The 22443-nt window shown below is 41.7% G+C and overlaps 1 protein-coding gene and 1 long non-coding RNA gene across 4 annotated transcripts in view; one reads left to right on the plus strand and one right to left on the minus strand.

The window, feature by feature from the left end:
• DLG2 (discs large MAGUK scaffold protein 2) overlaps positions 1-22443 on the minus strand; it is a 995744-nt gene that overhangs the window by 952034 nt on the left and 21267 nt on the right. The window lies entirely within an intron of this gene.
• On the plus strand, positions 5314-7445 carry LOC130592445 (uncharacterized). The gene is made up of 2 exons (XR_008970548.1): positions 5314-5434; positions 7243-7445. It is a non-coding gene; the product is annotated as an uncharacterized LOC130592445 (long non-coding RNA).

The following is a 22443-nucleotide window of genomic DNA, read 5'->3' on the forward strand; positions in this document are numbered from 1 at the left end:
GATGCCTGCACCCATGCAGAGACAGAGAACCAGGCACCTATGCCAAATTCATCTATTTTCAGTTACAGTGTTGACCTGCCCTGTTAACTACACCCAGAAAGGTTTGTGCATTCAAGTGATACAGAGCTAAACTCAGGGAAATTTGATTTTGTAGCATAGCTACAAATAAAACAAAACAAGTAAGGTAGAGACCAAATAAGAGGCTGTCATCCTGACTGGGAAGAAGAAAACAGCCTCTGGCTGTAAAGAAGTGGACTTATGCAAACACACAGAGTTGGCTATTCCATCTCATAAGTTAATAGTTTAAGGATGGCAGAACATCTCTCTTGGTCAAAAGGATATCTGCTGGCACAGAAAGGAATCAAATGCAGAGGAGTTTTCTGAAGAACAAGCTCCAGGGATTGTGCAACATGTGCAGGAGGTCAGGACAGGGTTTTCAGGGGTAGAAGGAACACCACCAGCAGAACAGAGACCGCCTTTGCATTGTCCCTTCTACCTCAGCGCTCTGTAACCACATTGAAAATAGCTGTATACAACTGTATCTGAGTTGAACTTTCATTTCTCAACACCAAAAACCAATGATTAACTTCCACGAGGAAGACAGAACTCTTTGGCATATTTATAAGCCTCCATTTATTTGGATCTTGTGAAAATATGGCAAAACACCACTATGCCCATCTTTCTGCATATCTTCTTTAGAGCCTGCCTTTGCTGGACTGTCTACCCTTCCTCTCTGCTTGACTGTCTATCTTTCCTTACATTACATTGTGAGGTCCTTTATAGCCATGGAAAAATGCTTTCACAATTATTTAGTGATCAGTATGCTTTTCAAATTTGATTTAGGCTCTTAATCAATTAAGAATCAGAGAACGCCAATGACACTAGAGCCACAAAACTGCCTGTAAAAGTTCTAGGAGTTTGCTCTTCCAGAAAGTTCTTGGGTGTCTCTGGTGTGTAGAACACAGAAAAACATGAACATTTATAACTTACAACCATTTCAAATATTGTATAAACAAGCCTAAGTCAGGCAGCGCTGCATTTTATCTTGCTTGGGAAAAGTGTAGAGCAGTTGATTGAAGTCACAGAACCACAGACTGGTTTGGGTTGGAAAGGATCATCCAGTTCCAACCCTCTGCCATGGGCAGTGACACCTCACACTAGACCATGTCACCCAAGGCTCTGCCCAACCTGGCCTTGAACACTGCCAGGGATGGAGCATTCAGCTTCTTCGAGCAATCTCTTCCCTTGCCTCACCACCCTTACAGTAAAGAACTTCCTCCTTATATCTAAGCTGAACTTCTCTTGTTTAAGTTTGAACCCATCATCTCTTGTCCTATCACTCCAGTCCCTGATGAAGAGCCCCTCTCCAACATCCTTGCAGAGAATTCAGTTAAGTTGGATTAATTAACTTGAAGTGAAGGAGATGATGATTGAAAATTCAAATTTCACAACATAGAATGGAAAACCTGTGCTATTCACTTAGAAGCTCGGTCAAGTGGCACATATTGAAAGCAAGTGGGTACATGTATCTCCATTCCCGCAAACAGGAATCTATTTGTCAGCTTACTGCCTGGTTCAGTGATATATAAAATGCCTTTACGTTTTCTCACAGGAACTTGGGAAAGAAAACACTCAGCATTAAAACAATCGTTGAACATGCTGCTCTCCAGTGTACAATACAAAATAAAAGTGCACATCAAAGTTCCTCTGGTTAGAACAGGGACACTTCTTGGGAAGGAGGAGACACAGCTTCCCAAGGGAAACGACAGAATCAGGACTCAAATACACCTGAAGCAGTACTGGAGGGGGAATTGGATGAAGTTGAGTTATCATGGTTTAGTGTGAGGTGTCCCTGCCCACGGCAAGGGGGGTGGAACTGGATGATCTTAAGGTCTTTTCCAACCCTAACTATTCTATGATTCTAGCACACTGGTGTTGATATCTGGGCTAGGAACAACTCTGAGAGGATGCATGGACTTCCAGTGTGGAGGAATGACCAAAGAAAAGCTAGTTAGAAAATTTAAAAGGAAGAATAGTCCAATGCCTATGGCTTTTTCTTTAGATCCCGCTAATAATATTGGGTCTAGTCCTCTCAGAGTAAACTTCAAAATATACATATTAGTGGTGTAAAGCCTTTAAATATCCTGTTGGATGGAATGTTTCCTTCTAGTGGTCAGGGCACCAAACCTGACAGAGATTAAGGACTGTCTGGATGATGCTCTTAGTCGTATGATTTAGTTTTAGATAGTCCTGTGAGGAGCAGAGAGTTGGACTCGATCCTTATGGGTCCTTTCCAACTTGAGGTGTTCTGTGATTCCGTAATTCTTTTCCAGCCATCAGTCCTTGCCCAGTATGAATGTCACTTATAAATAATTTTGGTTATTGCAGATCTATTTGCCAAAAAAAAAAAAACCTCAGTCATGAGAAACTTTTTCCAGGTCAGGATTCCTATAAATCCCCTATTTGGATTCATGTCTAGTTTAAATCAGATCCATTCCATTTCAGTTAAAGAAATCACCTGTCAGTTCTGCTACATTTTATATGAATAACATATAAATAATAACCTACATGCAAACCCCTAATGGAAGAAGAGCTATAAACTATTCATGGGTTATCTGCAGATGGGCAGATATACTTCTGGAAAGCATACAGGGGGTCTATAGATCATACAGACACTCTGACCTGAAAGCTACCACTGCCACAGTTCACCACTGACCAGCCACTGAAAGCCTGTCATGCACTGGTAGACAGTGATGGATAAATTGCTTTCTTCATATGCTTTGCTCACAGTATTCCTGATATATCACAGCTTGAGCAAGACTTCCAGTGAAGGCTTGCAGGCAAGCAAACAGCAATCATTTAAAGCTGTCAGGAAGAGAATCAGCTATAAGCAAAGACAGCTGCCTGCAGCATCACACCCAAGAAAACATTTGGGTCCTTGCGGTACTTGCTGGAAATCCAGACAATGCCCCTGTCCAAAATCAATTACTTGCTACTGACCACAGGAAACTTAACACACAAAAAAATGGCAAACCGAATTAAGCCATGAAGAAACCCCACACTGAGGGATGTGGAAAAAATATGGAGAAAAAAATAGAGGAAATAATGTAAAAAAAAAAAACAGGAAAACAGTGAAAAGAAATGGGGTAAAGTATTATAATTGGTTTATGACACCAAGGAATTTAGGATTTATGTTTAGTGGTGCTGAGGATTCTACTGAAGGCACCATCCTAGGTACAGAATTTTATCTACACACCAGCTTCATTTTCCTTTTGCTACCATGGCCATGGCCCCATTTATAAGTAGGAGAAACTGGGAAAACACAGGCAAGTGCAATATCATGACTCAGGGGTGATATTCCTATTACCTGATACACCATTCTGATCCTTCAAACAATGAAAACTACACCATTTTTTGGACCAGAGATGCGTTTCAGATTTCAGATTGCCTTTATCACATAAACCAACATAATCAGAACTAAAGAGGCACACTTTTGTCAATTTATTCTTTTGTCAAAAAAAACCAAACTCTGTTTGCTTAATCTTGTTCTGTCTCCAAATCCTGCCTCGATCTCTTCCTTAGACCATCACTGTAATAACAGTGTTGTTGCTGCTATATAAAATGTCCACCGACTCAGCACACCGACACTTGGAAAGGTGTCTATTCAGGATGGTTTATAACTGACAATGTTTTTACGAGATGCTGAAGGGCACTTCCTTCTGTAAGATACCGGGTTGCTGAATCTTCCTTCTTTCTATTCACTATGTGAACGTGCACATTTCCTGCTTTGTTTGGGGATGAAACAAAGAGGCATTTACGTTACCTATTGTGTTGTAATGGGTAAACGTCAGTTAAACAACTGCATGGTAATGCAAATCTTGAAAGAATTGTTCTTTCCAAGTGCTCTGAATATTGCTCTTATCCTTATGAGCAAGGAGCCTACCTGAGAACAAGTCTGCAGTTTCCACATGGGGCATGTGGCTGGCTTAATGGCATAATGGCAGGTCACTGGCTTAATGAATGAAATTCACAAGTCCCCTTTGCCAAGACCTTTCTTCTGATAGACACAGAATGAGGGAGTGGTTGAGGTTGGAGTGCACCTCTGGAGACCACCTACCCCAGCTCAGCAGGGTTAACTCCATCCTCAGAGCTTCATCCACTCCGGTTTTCAATACGTCTGAGTACGGAGACTCCAGTGCCTCTGTTCCACCACACACACAGGGACTGGGCGCTGACACAAAGACTACATAATCATTGACTTTCACAGCTGACCAGAGAAGCAAAGGCAAGAAAACTCATAAAATATGTATGACTTAAACCACAGCATGACTTGCAGTTTAGTACAATACAGTCCCTACCTAGTAATGCCCCAGAAATAGCTGAAACCAGAGCATACGCTCTAGTATAATCAACCTATTGTTTTAATGTGACCTTCTGATTCAAAGTTCACATAAAGACTATCCATTTAACGGCTTCACTCTAATAAAAATTCAATGAAATAATCTTTTTAACTATAAATCTCCGGTTTCCTGCTCACTTTTATGAGCTAAGTAGGAAATACAAGCTGCATCCTGCAACAATGCTTTAAAGAATCCCAGAAGCTGCTAGCTAAATCACTGCTCACTTTAAATATTCCGGTATATTCAGAAAGAGCTAGCTAATAGTTTGTATTTCTTTAATACCTGATCAAAAAATGAACTAGAATTTGCTGTTTATCCAAGTGTAACCCTGGTCTCCTATTATTAGGCTAATCATTGCTTAGAAAAAAATTGCTATAGTGTTTATCATCTTAGGATCAAGCTGATAAAACTCACCACAAGCCATTTAGAACAGAATACAACCCCATCAGCAGAAACTCTGACTTTTTGACTCATGCTATTTAAATGTCTGCTATGGGGAAAGTGTTGTTCATTGCTTCAGAGAACAGCTATACCATCCTTTGAGTGAGAAAAGTAATACAAGCAGATACATGCTGCAGTGGTTCTGACACAGAGCGAGGTCCCTGTCACTTCAGAACAGTAAGCAGCGATGGGAACATCATCTGCTCTGCACCATGTGTGGTGTCACTCACGAGTAAGTAAGGAAAATCGATTTCTTACTATTTGGGTTCACAGAATAGAGCCTAAAAATGTTCAAACAATATTTAGACACAAACACTTCCATATGAGAATTCCCTGGCCCTGTTCTGGGATTTCACTAAAGAAAATGTAGCTTTTTGATGCGCCAGATGTGCAGTATATTGCAAAATACGTAAGCAGAAATAAGTTTTATAGAGAAATACATGTGAGAGATATAGGCATACATTTTACTTACCATAGACAAAGTGTGGAATATTCTTCACCCCATTGTAACACTGCAAATGCATGAAAGAATTTGAAATGTGCCAGTGAACAGAAGGATTCTGCCCATTCTGTGCCGTGTTTTTACTTACACTGTGAAGAAAGGTGAAAAGAGCAATCTTTCTACTGAATCCCTTTCGAACACAAACTCCATCGCGTTCACCTAGCTGAAACATAACTTAGGTTAATGGTGCCACCTGGTGACAAGACTTACTCGCTGTTCCCATACCTTGTCAAGCAAAAGAAACTCATCTGCTCTAAATCTTCCCCTCGAGAGTAACCCCCTAAAAAACCTGCATCACCTCCAGCACTTGCTTGCCCTAAGGAGCACAGTGTACTGGACACATAGAAAAAACAATGCACAATAGGAAAGAAAATATCTTACAGGCTTCCATTGTAGACACTACCACACACTTTGAGTTACTAGCTTGTAAGAGAATGCATGTAATAGCACACAAACAGGGAGAAAAGACAGTGGTTTATCTCAGCCTGCTGGTGATGGGGGAGCAGAGCATTTTGTCTAGCTCAAAAACTTCGTATTCACTGTGACGGTGTGTAAGACTTTGCTATCACCTACCAGGATTTTACTACTCCCATGACTGCAGCCCCTAAACAAAAAACACAGGCGCTTCACACCTTACCTGTCAGCGATGAGAAATTAACTCAGAGGCCATAAATTGCTCTGTGCATCTCTCCCTGTGCTGCAACACTGCTCAATATGATTGCAAAAAACTTAAGGGGAGGTTCTTTTTGTGGGATTAGATTCCCAGCCTGTTTCCTCAAGGTAAATCAGGATTCACACTGCAGGTACCTGCTGAGGGAAGTACCTGGAGTGAGGAGGGAGCAAGTATTGGCCATGCTAAGCAGGGCTGGAATCCTTCCTCAAACAGAGGCAAGGTCAAGGGATGGAGTGCAGGAAAGACGTGAAGCCCGTTTGGTATCTGCCAAGGCATAAAACCAACCTATATCACTATGTAATATATACAATTATATATATATAATAATAATAATATTATCTAATTATACTACTTTCTGTCACATGTATAAAATAGCAAAAAAATGTATATGTGGATAGCTTTAGAACAGTTAATATTTAAAGAGGTGGTTGGAGGAGAGTAAAAGAAATGGAGATAGGAGCTTGTATTTTGCAGGAGATGCTTGGGCATAGAGAAAGACAAACTCAACAACATTTCACTCAGAGTTCTTAGAATAGTTGTACAATAAAACAGTTGTACAATAGATAGGATTTGGGTTATGGATCATATTGATGATTTCTCTACAGCTTTGCTCATATGCAAAATACAAATTCCCAACAATCACAGCACAACCACCAGTTTAATTACATGACAATAACAGTTACACGTGAAACCATGAAGTCATTTAGGAGTCTCACTGCAGCTTTCCTCCTACCCAGCTCTCACAGTATCCTATTTAGCACTTGTAGCTGCAGCACAAATGCTGACTGGTCCTTCCCGTTTATACAAAAGAGGACATTAAACAGCCCAAAGCTTATTTAAAGGTAGTATACTTGCTTCATAGTTCTCCATGCTCACACAAGATTTGCTGATTTTTGCTAAACTCATCATTTTGGAAGGGCGCATTAAAGTACTGGTCAACTTCAAACGTATTCATGTGTTCCTGAAAAGAGGAAAAGTGCATCACTTCACCCCAGAACCCTTTACAGACAGGGATTTCCCTGCTATGGAACATGATTAGGCACCTCCTTAATTTGACAAAAAAGCAATATCTCAGCTGAATGATAGATATTGTTCTCTTAGAAGCCCACTTCACAGAAGACAGTCACATGCTGCACATGCAAATTATACAAGTATCCATATGCTTCATTTATACAACTATTTAACCAAACTGGCACAATGAATACGTCTAGTTAGATAACTTGCAGTAAGTGTGCAGCTGTCTGGAAGGAGGTACAAAATCACCATCATGAAATCCAAACTGCAGCTGGCATTAATCAAAGCTTTGCCCTTGAACATTCATCACTGTGATATTGCTGTGACAAAGTGGACTTTTACTGCCGTTTGGGATGGGAAGATTTTACTTCCTTAAATAATTCAAGTTCTCTAGTGGTGCAGATGCTGTGAAAAAGGCAGTTTTCATGTTTGCTCTCAACACAGCAAATAAGCAGCGGAACACTAAAAATGCTGCGTATTTAAATGACAAACTTTTGCACGGTATGTAGAAAATCACTATTGAAAGTATTTGTCTTGAATGGAAAGTACACGTTTCTCAGATCAATGAACTGGAGAAAATGCAGTCAGAAAAGATCTGATTGTTTGGTCACATGAAGATTTTTTACAGTATTGAAAAAGTGGCGTAGAAACAGCTTTAGTCGAGATGAGGTTCTATGTCTAAAGATATGCCATTCACTACATCCTTTGACCAGCACTTGGGTTGGAAGGGACCTTTAAAGGCCATCTAGTCCAACCCCCTTGCAATAAGCAGGGACACCTTTGACCAGATCAGGTTGCTCAGAGCCCCATCCAACCTGACCTTGAGTGCTGACAGGGATGGGGCAGCCACCACCTCTCTGGGCAACCTGTGCCAGTGTTTCGACACTCTTGATTATAAAATATGTTTTCCTTATATCCAGTCTGAATCTCCCCTCTTTCACCTTAAAAACAATGCTCCTTGTCCTATGACTACAGGCACTACTAAAAAAATCTGTCTCCATCTTTCTTATAAGCCCCCTTTAAATATTCAAAGGTCACCATGAAGTCTCCCTGGAGCCTTCTTTTCTCCAGGCTGAACCAAGCCCAGCTCTCTCAGCCTGTCTCCATAGGAGAGGTGCTCCAGCCCCCAGAGCATTTTCATGGCCTCATCAAGGCCTACTCCAATGGGTCCATGTCTTTCTTCTACCAAGGACACCATAGCTGGATGGTGGGATCATATCAGAGTGGAGCAGAGGGGCAGAATCACATCCCTTGACCTGTTGGCCATGTTCCTTTTGATGCAGCCCATCATCCAGCTGGCTTCCTGGGCTGTGTCAAGGCTTCACTTAAGACTATGAGCCATCATTACTTTCAGAGATGAATGACAACTTTCCAAAGAGTTTGGTTTTCATGTAGTTGCAAATAAAGTATGAGCCTTATTCTGTATACATTGACTAGAAGTTAACCAGTGCTCTTCAGAGTCAACATGGTCTTTGTCCCTAGAGGCTAACAGGCCAGTGGATCTACCTGGATCCACTAAAGTCAAATCTTGCCACAAGAACGAGGTTTTGGGTGACTGCTATCATGGCATGTTAGACTAGACAAATGATACACCTAAATAAGATCAGTAGGTACAACCTGCAGCAACTGAAGGCATATTCTGACAAAGCTTGTGAGGCATCTCCAAACACCCTCAATCACAAATTATGCCATGTAAATTACACATGCTTGGGAACATCTTTTAGGACTGAGCTTGGATTCATACTTCTGAACTCTTTTAGGCTCCAGAACAGAGCAGCCACATACACTGATTTCTGGGGATGATCCCTGGGCTGTGAATCTTTCAGGAGAATGTTGGTTGGATGGGGCAAATCCTTGTCAGGAATCACTCAAGCAATTTTATAGTCTCAATCAGAAAATCCTCCTCTATGGAAACATGCCTGTTGCCAGGGTTATTCACTAATAAAGACATTTCCACATAGATTTCAGCTGTTAGTGTGTTCTCAGAGAGCAGTTTATTGGATGGTGAGAGTGTGCACATGGGCAGTTCACTGACTTGCTGGAAATCCATACTCCTTTTATTTTAATAGAATATCTGGTTTTAATTTTGTATTCCCTTTAAAATACTGCTCATTATTGAATTAGAATCCATGAAGCCTGTTTATTCCATCATAATCAGTCAGACTGCATGTTATAAGCATGCATCCCCCCCAGAGCAAGACTGGCAGTAAAAAGTCTCATAGATGGCAGCTCCATTCACAGATAGACATAGATTTGTCCAAACTGTAAGAAAAGTGCTTTCCAGTAGTTAAAAGATTTTTAAATAAGAATTTCTCATGAACAATGCAAAAATCCACATAAATATTAATAATTTGTACACCAAGAAAAACTCATTGCTCTCGTTTTCATATGTTCCAATTTCCAATTACTGCCTGACATTCTCTGACCCACTCTTGCTCTCGGCGGATCTCATATCCCATCTTCCACAATGAAGATAACAAAACCGAACAAGTACAGGGCCTCGAACTGGATCTAAATGTTCTCCAAGAGAATGAAGTCAGACAGTGCTTTCCATTATAACTTAAGCCTGACTGCCTAAATCCAGATGATCTCATGTTATATGATGTAAGCTCTGGATTCCTCAGTTAAGCTCTGTGTTCAGTCACAAGTGTCCTGCGAGGTCTTGGGTCAGTCACTAAAGCCTTTGTTCGGATGAGCTGGGTTTTACAATCAGAAAACAAAGTCCCAGCAGAGCCATGGGACTTCTCGGGAGGCTTCTGTGCTATTTAGATAAGGACATTAGATGTCTCATCCTCAGCAGGCACATGGAGTGGGATGCTGCTGAGGCCTCAAATGGAAGCACTGAACTCTAGCCAGATGCAGGGTTAGGAAGCACTGTACACAGTGTTCTTTATGATGAAATGTGGAATATTACTTATCTCCCTATTCCAGAGGAGGGCTGTGAATGTGTGGTCTTTAAAATAAAGAGGCAATCCTCTTTAAGACCATCTAAGTCTCCCAGGTTGGTTGTCCTTGTGGCAAACTCAGGTATAAACTCTCGGAATACAAAGTTCACCTCACACATCACATCCATTTTAGAATGTTTCATACACCTCGTGTTATGAGCAAAAACTAACAGTCTAAAAGGGCTCTCTAGTTCCTCATCTAATGAGACTCTATACAGAAAAGCAGCTGGAGCTCCTGCTCATAAACACCTTGCTACAATTATAAGCTAAGCAAAAGAACTGGGCTTTCTAATCATAATAAACTACCAAGAAGAACGTGTGATAAAATCTAACAAGGTCTCTCTATATTGATTGTGTTAATACAAGCCTTTTAAATGACCATCTCCTGCAAAATGCCACACAACTAGTTAAGTGAAGAGTGCTTTTCTCAGGTTAAGTAGAGCACCTACACTGCCGCAATTACTGTGCCTTCGGAAAGCCTGTCCTGATTCCATCCCCATTCAAAGACGGGAAGAGAAATCATGTCAGCATTACAGCAAGTTTTGTGCGATCGTTCTCAAGTGCATTTAGCGAGCGGTGGAAACGGGCAGGCAAAAGAGCTCCAAATAAACACACACAGCACTCTGCACAATCATCGTGCCTCTCATCCAAGGGCTTCGGTGCATTTAATAAATATTCATTAACTCACACACTGCTGCTTTGAAGTAGGCAAGGGATGTATTTAAGTATCACTTTGTTTGCTACTGAAATGCATTCCCGCTTTCCACTCTTGACTGGGATGCTGCAGCTGCTTAACAATACACATTAATATTAAATAAGAGTTTTAGAGAAGCAGCAAGACATACTTAATCCAAAAGAAACCCCAGAGGGATTTACACAGGCAGAAAGCAATTACTTAAAGCAACGGCTCCCAAATTCCCTGGGTGATTTTGTTCTCCTTCATTTAAATCTGCTGTGGATGTTAATATTGGCGGATCTTGCAGGCAGCCTGTCACATCTGAGCTGCAGACAGGGGAACACTGGTACAGAATCTGGGCCAGAATTGGTAGAATCTTGCTTTTATGCTGACAAAATAATCCAGGGGACTTAAGTGATCACAGCATAATCATATTTAGTTTTAATACTGCTGGAAGAGTATATGAATAGCGGCTGGATTTCAGAGGATTCAATAATTAAACCCTCAAACAGCTAGTCCACGCACCCAAACACTGCCTAACTGGTGAGACCTTACTTTCAACACATCCCACCCAGTGTGGAGTAGCATACTGAGCAATGGGCATCGGCTGGCTCAGGGTTTCCGCCCCATTTCTCATGGTGGTTCCATCAGTGGGGACATCTCCTGCCAGGGCAGGGAACTCACCACTTGGAAGTCACAATCTGGGGGAAAAACATGGTTTGCGCAACATCAGCTCAGCCTCATGCCCTGCATCATGGGGAAACCTCTTTACAGTCTCACAGTGCATCATCTAATGAACTGTGAGCTGTCTCAGCAGGAAGACTAAGCTAGAATCATAGAACCATAGAACAGTCAGGGTTGGAAAGGATCTTAAAGATCATCCAGTTCCAACCCCCCTGCCATGGGCAGGGACACCTCACACTAAACCATGTCACCCAAGGCTCTGTCCAACCTGGCCTTGAACACCGCCATGGATGGAGCATTGGGCAACCCATTCCAGTGTCTCACCATCCTCACAGTGAAGAACTTCCTCCTTATATCCAATCTAAACTTCCCCTGTTGAAGTTTGAACCCATTACCCCTTGTCCTGTCACTACAGTCCCAGCATCCCTATAGGCCCCCTTCAGACACTGGAAGGCTGCTATGAGGTCGCCATGCAGCCTTCTCATCTCTTCAAGTTCTTGCTTGAGCAGATGGAAACAATTAGAAAAGATTCAGATTCATAACAAGACAGAATGTGTCAAACAGCCATTCAAAACCTGCAACAGTGCAGCAGAAACCAAACAGAAAGAGCAGACAGCTTTTTTTTTACCGTGAAATATCATCACCAGTCTCTTCTTCTTGTGGCTAAAAAAGAGGGTGTTTCAACAAGATCGGTATAAGCTTGGTACATAACTGTATCTACAAACTGCTTTACTATTTCAATAGCCTCTGTTGGAATGAGTGGAAGCATTTTGCCAAGGAAATCTCCAGTTATCCCTGTAAATATGTCATTTAAATACACTTCTGTACTTCAAATGCCATTTTTACAGGCTTTTCCTGAACTGTGTTTAAGAAGTTTAACCAGCCAGCCTGTTCCGACAGGCTATCCAAAGCATTTGCTTGGTTTTACACCAAATCCACATCAGGGCTTCCAGTCTCAGTACTAGGATTATAGTAACAGCTTAACTTGTACTTGCTTATTAACCAGAAACAATTTTGGCAGACAAACCAAACATTTATCTTAATTGGAACCATCCCATCTTTATTTTTCCATTACATTAATAAATGAAGTCACCAGATGGCCCTCTTAGGATCATTGAGATGGGATTCTTGGGTCCTTGTGCGCTTCACCACAAAGCTAAAAATCCTTAACATTGCCAGAATATGCCACGAATCATTTGTGCATGCACTGGTGCTCTCAATATGCCCAAAATACCTCCAACAAAAACCTGGATTACACAAACACAGAACCCTGGGAATCAGCTCTCCCATATTCACAACATGTGACAGCAGGCCTGGGGCCACACACTACGAGTGACGCACCGTGGAGCAGTGGTAGAGCAGCATTCCATTTGATATGCATTAATTACATCATCCCCATAAGAAGAATTTATTTCTTAGCAAGACCAAGTGTCTTTTACTGAACAGTTAATTCTGCAGCCAGGTATTCAGCCTGTAAGATGATAACATTGATCACCATTACATATAGTTAAAATTTGACCTAGCAGAATATTAGCTCCCTTCTCTTCAGTGTTAAGGAATGGGACCTGACCTTCGTATGGCTGATCTGAGGGAGACTGTACCAGGCAGTTCTTTGCTTGTCCTGACAATAACTCTTTTGTAGGCCCACTACTCCCACATTTCTGCAGAGAGCTTTTGATGAAAGAAAACAAATCTTAGATGTTTTCCCAAACCCCTTAAGCTTCTGAGCACAAAACCCTTCTACATCCCCACTTTGCATTGAAAAGATTGGTATTTCCTTTAGATATACTGCACAAAACTGTAGTCTCACATTACTGTGAGAGTGCTGAAACACTGGTACAGATTGCCCAGAGGAGCTGTGGCTGCCCCATCCTGGCAGTGTTCAAGGCCAGGTTGGACATAGGGGCTTGGAGCAACCTGCTCTAGTGGAAGGTGTCCCTGCCCGTGGCAGGGAGTTAGAACTGGATGAGCTTTAAGGTCCCTTCCAATCCAAACCATTCTGTGATTTCATGATCCCATGCTAGGCATTTGAATGAGGTTTGGTGTTGGTGCATTTACACTACCTAGCACCTTGGAGGCTGATCCATAGGGAGAGAGTGACATACTACTGCAGCACTGATCTCAAATGGGCTCATGCATTTCTAGGTTGACAAATCCCCCATGCTAGCTGGCCATATTTGTCCTTACCTAAACCTAAGCAAAACTTTGGATAGCTAATGAATTGCACAAGCAGATGTTGGGCTCCTGCTTGCTTTGCCATCATGGCCAGTTCAAACTCTTTAAGCCTCTCCAAAAGCTATTCAATGGCTGGAAGAGCTTTAAAACATCTTGAATTGGAGTTCAAAACACAGGGAATTCACAGTGATTCACCGGATAAACTTCATGCAGCAAAAAATAAAGCACACCTGTAGGACCCTTACACCACAATGCAACATTGTCCCTGATCCCACAGAAGCCGTAGTGATACTCACAGATCAGAATGCACTTCTGCTAAGCAACCCAAAGCATCTTGAAACAGAAAACTTAGCGTGGACAAAATAAAGTATCACCAACAGATATGTATACGGGAAATCAATGTTACCACAAGATGTCACTCTAAACTTTACTTAGGGAAGGGGTTTGACTACTTTAAAGAGATCAAAGTTACTTTTTTTCCAAATACATTTATTTTCTTCCAAATTGAATTTAATAAAACTTAAAATATAAATTACTTGCTTAAAAGGAGAAAACAGCTAAACAAACATGAGAAATAGAGTCCACCACACCAAAACTCACTGGTAAACCCTCAGAAGGCAGGCTGGGTGTGAAACGATGAGTATAAAAACAGAACAGTCTTTGGTTTTAGAGGTTGAAGAACAATAAGAATAAAGTTACACTTCAATATCACAGGTTAACATTAGAGACTAAAACTAAGTCAAGAACGAAAAAGCAAGACTTGGGAGAGTATATGCAGTACACAATGCAATCCTGCATAGAAGCATAGAATCATAGAATGGTTTGGGTTAGAAGGGACCTTAAAGATCATCCAGTTCAAAGCCCCCTGCCACGGGCAGAGACACCCTTCCACTAGATCAGGCTGCTCAAAGCCCATCAATCCCTCTGTCTCACTGGGATTAGGTTGGATTTCTCCTGCTATCTACCTGTTTTGAAAGATACTGCCTGACACAATTCCTCCTACTACCAGCAGGCACTTGGATTCTGGGAAGACAGTGAATCTCCTGACAAATTCCCTGATGTAAATAAGCATTCATATATATGAATATATCTAGATATGTTAAAATATGTAATTATATCATGTACGTGTATATACATGTGTGTGTATATATATACATAATATTGTGAATATATGATTTTTTTATGCAAATATACATATATAAACCCAGAAGTTTGGTGGGAGAAGGCAACAAGGGCACTCTTGAGCGATACATCCCCTATGTGATGGAAGTAGAGGACCAGCCCAGGGCATGCAGCAGGGCAGTGGCAGAGCCAGGATCTGGAAGTGAGTCCTCCAAGCAAAGACGAACAAGCACCATCTGCTTTGACATTCCCATTATCAGTAGTGCATCAAAAATAAAGATGACCCAAACCCCACTACCTCCAAGAAATATGCCTTCAAACTACTTATTTTGCAAAACGAAAACCATCTAATTCAGTTAAAGCATCTAACTATTGTGACATTAGGGCAAAAATCAGATTGAAGACAGAGGAAATAGTACCTTTGGTGGGGTCAGCATCTCCATTAGGCTGGTGAAGGCTGGTGTGAAGTGTTGGACAGTTTTCACCTCACTGTAAAACATGTGTTATCAATACCATCACAATGGCATTTGAAATGAGAAACTCTTTTTTTTATCCTTAAAATCTGGGAAATCATTATAAGTAAAATTAACTTCAAAGCACTGATGAGGTTGTAAAGGTCACTCCCAAAGTTAGTCACAGTTTAAGTATATAGTCACATACATTTTTCTCCCTCCTCTGACACTTTATTCAGTACACCGAATAGGCCTGTTTTAGGAAGCTGAGAAATTTGTGCATCATTTATCTCAGGAACTGAAAGGCTGGGAGCAATAAGAAGATTTCTTGAAGGTTCTTTAGTTTAAGAGCATTAAACGCCGCCCCAGGAATTACATCCTACCTCTGACTCCTACAGTCACATATGCTGTTTTTCCAAATGATCACCTATCAGATTTTCATGTTTTAAGTGCCCAAAATGAGACCCTGGGACAGTCTTGCTGGAATAGTGATACTCCCTGTTGCAGCTGGAGCTGTGGTCAGACATTAAAAGTGATGTATGTGGTGATGTCTCCAATGTCGCCGATCAGACCTCAAAAATAAGTAGATATTTTTACCACTATTTCTTAGGGCTTCTATACCATCTCTGTGGCACAGAACTACAATCACCTCACCACACGGTAAATAACAATGGGAAAGCAACAGATTAAATACTCGCTCATGGGCTGCACACTTAGTGAAGAAGGGTTTTTGAAGGAAAACAGTTTGAGGTCAAATAAATAAGTATCACACTGCAGGTATGCACAGGAATTTAACTCAGTTCATAGGAGTTACCTAAGTTGTAGCACTGCCCTACCTCTGAGCACAGAGCTATTCTCTTCACATTGTTTTGAAATACCAGGTTATTTCTGTGTAACATAAAATAATGATAATTGTTATTATCAAAGCTATTTTCTAATGCCTGGGATTTCATGCAATAAAAGTGCCTTCATCAACTACATCAGCAGAAATCCAAAACCACACAACTATGATGACAAAATGGAGACGGGAAGAGGCAAATGAAAGACATGAATTCAGTCTGCTTTGGAAAGAGCTCGTAACTATCTCAGTGGCAGATCAGGGTGACAGAGCCCAAACGCAGCCGCAGAGAATGGACCACACAACAGAATAAACACACAAGGGGAACAAAAAACAGTCTGTGGTGCTTCTTGTCAAGGCATATTTTAATACCCAAGAGAGCTCCAAAGTACAGGTTCATACCTGAGCAAACTACAGAAGGTTGCAATAAATATGCTACCCATGGTTACCTGGTATTATATGTACTTTAATTCAGGCAAGTATTAGATATATTAATATATAAATATATACACAAATATATACATGTATGTAGATGTAGGATTAAGTAGTTTATTTTCATGCATTTTACTATTCAGTGCTCAATCCCAATTGCACTTAAATCAGTGCCTTTCACTGACTCCCACAACACTGGAAGAACAGGGTTACGAGAAAGAGTCCTGAGGTCCCAGCAGGGCACCAGGCAATCAATTCAGCTCATTTATAGCAGCTTTGAAAACCATCAGGTATAACACTCTTCAAGGCTAAAATGTTTCTGCAATTTCAAAGCTGCCATGCAGTTTCTGAAAACCTTACATTCACTAAACAAAAATCACCATCAGAGTCTAGCCTGAAATGACTCTGCAGACCAAAACATGAGGGAGGCAGAACAGCTCTGCTATTTTAGAGACAAAAATAAACACTGGGATTAGTGATGGAACAGCTTGCTCCAGATTATTTTCTTCCATTTTATTAGTAGATGCACAAACTACATTAGCAGGCTATAAATCCACCCTTCCTTTACTTAATGCCAAAAAAAAATCATCTATCCCATTGTTCTTTCATATTCTCTCAGCTTGGAAAAGAAGAATACATTATTCAAAATGAAACCAGATTATCTAAATGCATCTTTTAATAATTATTATCTAGTGCTCATCACAAACCAATAATAAAAGGCTATCCCTATTTAATGCAAAGAGAAAGAAAAGCTTCACACTGGGACAGCAGCCACACAGCAACAGCTGCTGCAACTGCATTATATTAATTCTAATTATACATGGAATCCATATGGCCAAGACACACTTAAAAAACCCCAAAACACTACAGGAACAAAAACTGGCTTTTATTCATTGCTGCGTATTGAAAACGAACACGCTCAACAACTCTCACATTGCTCATATTAAAAACTCATCTTAAAAATGGTTTATTTCCAATGCACAGCTTTTGCATTTCGATTGAGACAAGTCCACAGAGCTTCTGAATTCCTTGTCTGAGATGTAAATGCTGGCATTCATTGGTTAAAAGGCAGCAAAACGCAAGCAGAGGGCTGCATTAGGATTACAAGTGATTATGTATTACCTAGGTTGTATCAGTGCTGTAATCGGTTTCTTCTTGTACACAGATAGACTGAGAATCAATCCAAATACCTGGGCCAGGATTCTGAATTTTTCAGAGTCCATCAGCATTCATATCCATGCAATTCTTTAAAGGAGAGGTGAATAGCAAGGATGAGATCCCCATCAATATCCCCACAAATGTAAGAGGATGTAAAGCCATATGTATTCCCACAAATGTAAGAGAGCTTTGCTTTTAGGTTGAGGTCTTTTTCATAATTCACAAGCTTTTAATATTTAAATCCTTTCAACCAAGAACCAACCTGGGGCACCCACACAAGATTCCCACATCTTCACACACCCCCCTTCTCTCAAGACGGAACATAACCAAATTGCTTTTACGTTGTCTTGGGTGGGCTACTCACACCTCCAAGCTGGCCATCAGGACCAGGGAGCACCATGCCCTGGCTCAGTTTGTTCCTCACCTCTAACCAGTCAGGCATCACTGTAACATCCAGAAAGTCCCAAAGGGAAAAGCAGTTCTGAGATTTTCAGACTTACAGAAGTATTTCAGCTCCTCTGTCACAGACATAACTAAAAAAGACTGGGTAATATTTGAGACCTCAGTGAAACTCCCCTCCATGGATATCTTCAGCCAGATTTCCCTATAGTAACATGATGTCTTTTTCCTGCATGTACAATGAGAGTGTTTTCCAGCTCTCACTGGCTAACTTTGAACCCTCTGCCCTATGTCAGTGCAACTTGATAGAAGTAGAGGAGCCTCACACCTCCTCCAAAGGATCTGCAGGTACCATCGTGGGAAGAGTTAGAAGAGCCAGAGAGAAATGATCATAGAATCATAGAATCCTAAAATAGTTAGGGTTGGAAAGGACCTTAAGATCATCCAATTCCAGCCTCCCTGCCATAGGCAGGGACACCTCACACTAAACCATGTCACCCAAGGCTCTGTGAACCTGGCCTTGAACACCGCCACAGATGGAGCATTGGGCAACCCATTCCAGTGCCTCACCACCCTCACAGTAAAGAACTTCCTCCTTATATCCAATCTAAACTTCCCCTGTTTAAGTTTTAACCCATCACCCCTTGTTCTATCAGTACAGTCCCTAATGAAGAGTCCATCCCCAGCATCCTTATAGGCCCCCTTCAGATACTGGAAGGCTGCTATGAGGTCTCCACGCAGCCTTCTCTTCTCCAGGCTCAACAGCCCCAACTTCCTCAGCCTGTCTTCATACGGGAGGTGCTCCAGTCCCCTGATCATCCTCGTGGCCCTTCTCTGGACTTGTTCCAACAGTTCCATGTCCTCTTTATGTTGAGGACACCAGAACTGCACACAATACTCCAGGTGAGGTCTCACAAGAGCAGAGTAGAGGGGCAGGATCACCTCCTTTGACCTGGGTGCAGCCCAGGATACGGTTGCTTTCTGGGCTGCAAGCACACACTGAAGCCGGCTCATGTTCATTTTCTCATCAACCAACACCCCCAAGTCCTTCTCCACAGGGCTGCTCTGAATCTCTTCTCTGCCCAACCTGTAGCTGTGAATGCTGATATTGAAGGGGAAATTGCACTGCCATTGAACCAAAACAACAGTGGACCAAAATCCACTGGAAATCAGTTACATTAGATCTGCCTTTTTTCAGAGGGGGGAATAAATGGTTCACTCTGTGTGACCAAACTCTTACTGGAGAACCATGAGGGTTTGTTCCTTAAGATACCTGCAAAACAGCCCCCAGCCCACAAGAAATAACAGCCACACATCTTCAAACCATCCCGAAGATCCAACACTGCTACCTTTAGCTCTTTTGAAAGCACAAATTTGCTTACTAAGAGAATTGGACTTCAAGAATAAAAGCAGCTGCAGCTGTCTTCAGGCAAAACAAAAGCTGCCCTTGAATTTAAATTCCAGTTCTGCTGTAATTTATGCCGCAACAAAGAAAGATGCCAGTTTGGGAAAGTAGGACTCTGTGTGGAGTAATAACAGGCTTCCCCATTGTCAGAGATGTCGTTTGAGCACCTCTCAACTGTGACAGAGAACTGATGCGCTTCTGCATGTTTCTTCTGCTCCTCGACATCTGTAACAGTCAGGGAGGGTTTCAGTATTTTTAGATACAGCGACAGTAGAATCTTCATTTCTCAGTCAGGGTAAGTCTGAATACAAATCTCTGGAAGAATCGCTCCAACACATGATCCAAGGCAAAAGAAGTCAATGGGAGCTTTCCTTTGACTTTGTGAATGTTGGACTCAGGCCCTCAGTGAGAGAATTGCCTAACGTCTCAGGGCTGGACACAGGCTTGGTTGCATGGGATTAATTCCCAAGGAATTTAGTGTTGTTACAGGAGGAGAAATAGCCTGACATGACCAGAAACCAGCTCACTGAGATTAAGTCTTGAGAACAATGACATATGAGATCAGTGACCTTACATTCAGAAGCACTGTAAATAGCTAAGCACACTGAACACATAAGCAGGCTAAAAATGTCTACCAAGAGAGCACAAGCTTGGCAAGTATGAATAGATAACACCCGGCTCTGCTTTCCTATTGAAAATTGCTTTTCCTATTGAAAATTCCCTATTGCCTATTTCTACAGGGTTGGGGAAGAGTGGCTGTAAAGCTGCTCATGGAAAAGGACCTGGGGGTGCTGACTGATGCACGCTGAACATGAGCAGCTTGCGCCCAGGCAGCCAAGAAGCCAAGAGCATCCTGGCTTGTATCAGAAATAACATAGCCAGCAGTGCCAGGGCAGTGATTGTCCTCTTGTACTGGGCACTGGTGAGGCTGCACCTTGAATCCTGTGTTCAGTTCTGGGTCCCTTATGACAAGAGAGACATTGAGGTGCTGGAGCAAGTCTAGAGAAGGGCAATGGAGCTGGTGCAGGGCCTGGAGCACAAGTGTGATAGGGAATGGCTGAGGGACCAGGGCAGGGGGGTTAGTCTGGAGAAGAGAAGGCTCGGGGGGACCTTATCGCTCTCTACAAGAGGTGGGGGTCAGTTTGTTCTCCCGGGTAATAGTGATGGGACAACAGGAAACGGCCTCAAGCTGCACCAGGATTATTTAGATTGGATATTAGGGACAATTCCTTCACCAAGAGGGTGCTCAGGCATTGGAACAGGCTGCCCAGGGCAGTGCTGGAGTCACCGTCCCTGGAAGTGTTCACAAACCATGTAGATGACAAACCTTAGACATGCTTAGTGCTGGCCTTAGGCAGTGCTGGGGTAATGGTTGGACTTGATCTTAAATGTCTTTTCCAACCTAGCTGATTCCGTGATTCTATGAAAAGTTCCCCAGTACAGCAATCCTTTTAATATCCTTTTGGTCCCTGAAACACTGACACAGACTAAGCACTGAAACATGTTTCCTCCTGGGGATTGGGAAACTGGTACTAGTGAGGACCACCATCACCTCAGAAAGGTCAATCATATTCCCTATTTTGATGTCCTCAACTCTGGCAGCTTTATCAGAAGCCTTGTGAAATTTGGCATCACCTGGCTTTCTGTGGTGCCATGAATGTCAACTCGTACATTTGCTCAAAGGAAAAAGTACAAAAGAGGTCTTAATGGTTCTGGAGGAAAGCCTGAAAACATGACTGCAGTGTTCCTTATATCATAGAAGCAAACAATAACAACCTGAGGTATGTTATAGATGATTTCTATGCCTTTTGTGAAAATCTCAAATACTTTTCAACACTGAATGCCAGCACTACCATGTATGACTAGCACTGGATTTTGGAGGTGTTGCATGATCCTGGCGTTTCCTCTGACATCTATACTCGTTCTTGAACACCTACTTTGGGGCAGGCTCCATCTCCATCCCAGGACCATGTTGTGGGTCTCCTGCTTTTCTCACCATTTATCCTGCTGTTCCCACATCTACTCCTGACCCACCTCTTTGTCTCTACTCCCAAATTGCTGTCTGTCACTATTTAAAGAGTTTCTCTTTAAACACAAAATGCCTAAACAAATTCCTTGTCTTTCCATCTACTGCCTCTACATCCTTCTTCTCTCTATATGGTCAACAGCATAATTACTCCTCTCAGCATTACAGCCTACAGATGGGGGGGGGGACTTTTTTATCATTATTCATGCATGGCTATGTCTATCAAAATCCCATTCTTCATTCTTAGCATTTCCCTTTTGTGACAGGGCCATCGTTACTCCAATGACAGGTCACCCTCCAGTTTCTTTCATATCTAAATTATCCTTGCCCTAAGGGAAAGGGGAGTTTCAGTCTCAGCTCACAGCTTTGTAAGCACCAAAGTCAATCAAACTAGGATGAATCCATAGGAAACCAAGCTCTTGACTTGCTTCATGCTTACCATACTAATTGTTTTCATGTGTCAATGGCTATGCTAATTTTTAATAGGTAGGAACATATTAAAAGAATTAAAGCAAAAGGGGACTTGCTTTGGCTCTCTTTAATGGCTATATTTTATGTCCCACTTACATACCCTATCTGTCCTACAGCACATGGAGGTTTTCAAGACCCTGGACGTTTGGGTACTACTATAACACTCAGAGTTATGATGCCACTTAATTGATACAAGGTTTTAATACAAAAGTAATATGTGCTCGCAGAAGAATGATCTGTCTTCCCTTCTGACTTGGTTTAAAAGACATCAGTGCTCTTTTAAAATGGATTGTTATAACAGGGGTTATTTAAAAGTGAGCTGAATGAAGTAAAGAGTCTAAAAACTCCCTCTGGAAACACAAAATTATATCCTAAGTCTTTAAATACAGGCTGCGGCACAGATGACCTGTAAATTCGGTAATCCTTACAGTAAATGTTTACTACAGCAGTTTTAAAGACAGGAGGCTTTATAACAGCCACATTATCTTGCAGAAATGGTACAATACCATGAAAAGAAAAAGGAGGTGATGCAGATTTCAGCTGAAAAATGACATTTTAAAATTGAAGCAAAGTTACAAAAGCATGAGTTAAAAAAAACCATCAGACATGGTTTGAAAGGCCTCAGGAAAT

The sequence above is a fragment of the Pezoporus wallicus genome, unplaced genomic scaffold (genome assembly GCF_028554395.1).
Source record: "Pezoporus wallicus isolate ANWC-B61680 ecotype Strahan unplaced genomic scaffold, APGP_CSIRO_Pwel_v1 contig_13458, whole genome shotgun sequence".
Taxonomy (NCBI): Eukaryota; Metazoa; Chordata; class Aves; order Psittaciformes; family Psittacidae; genus Pezoporus; species Pezoporus wallicus.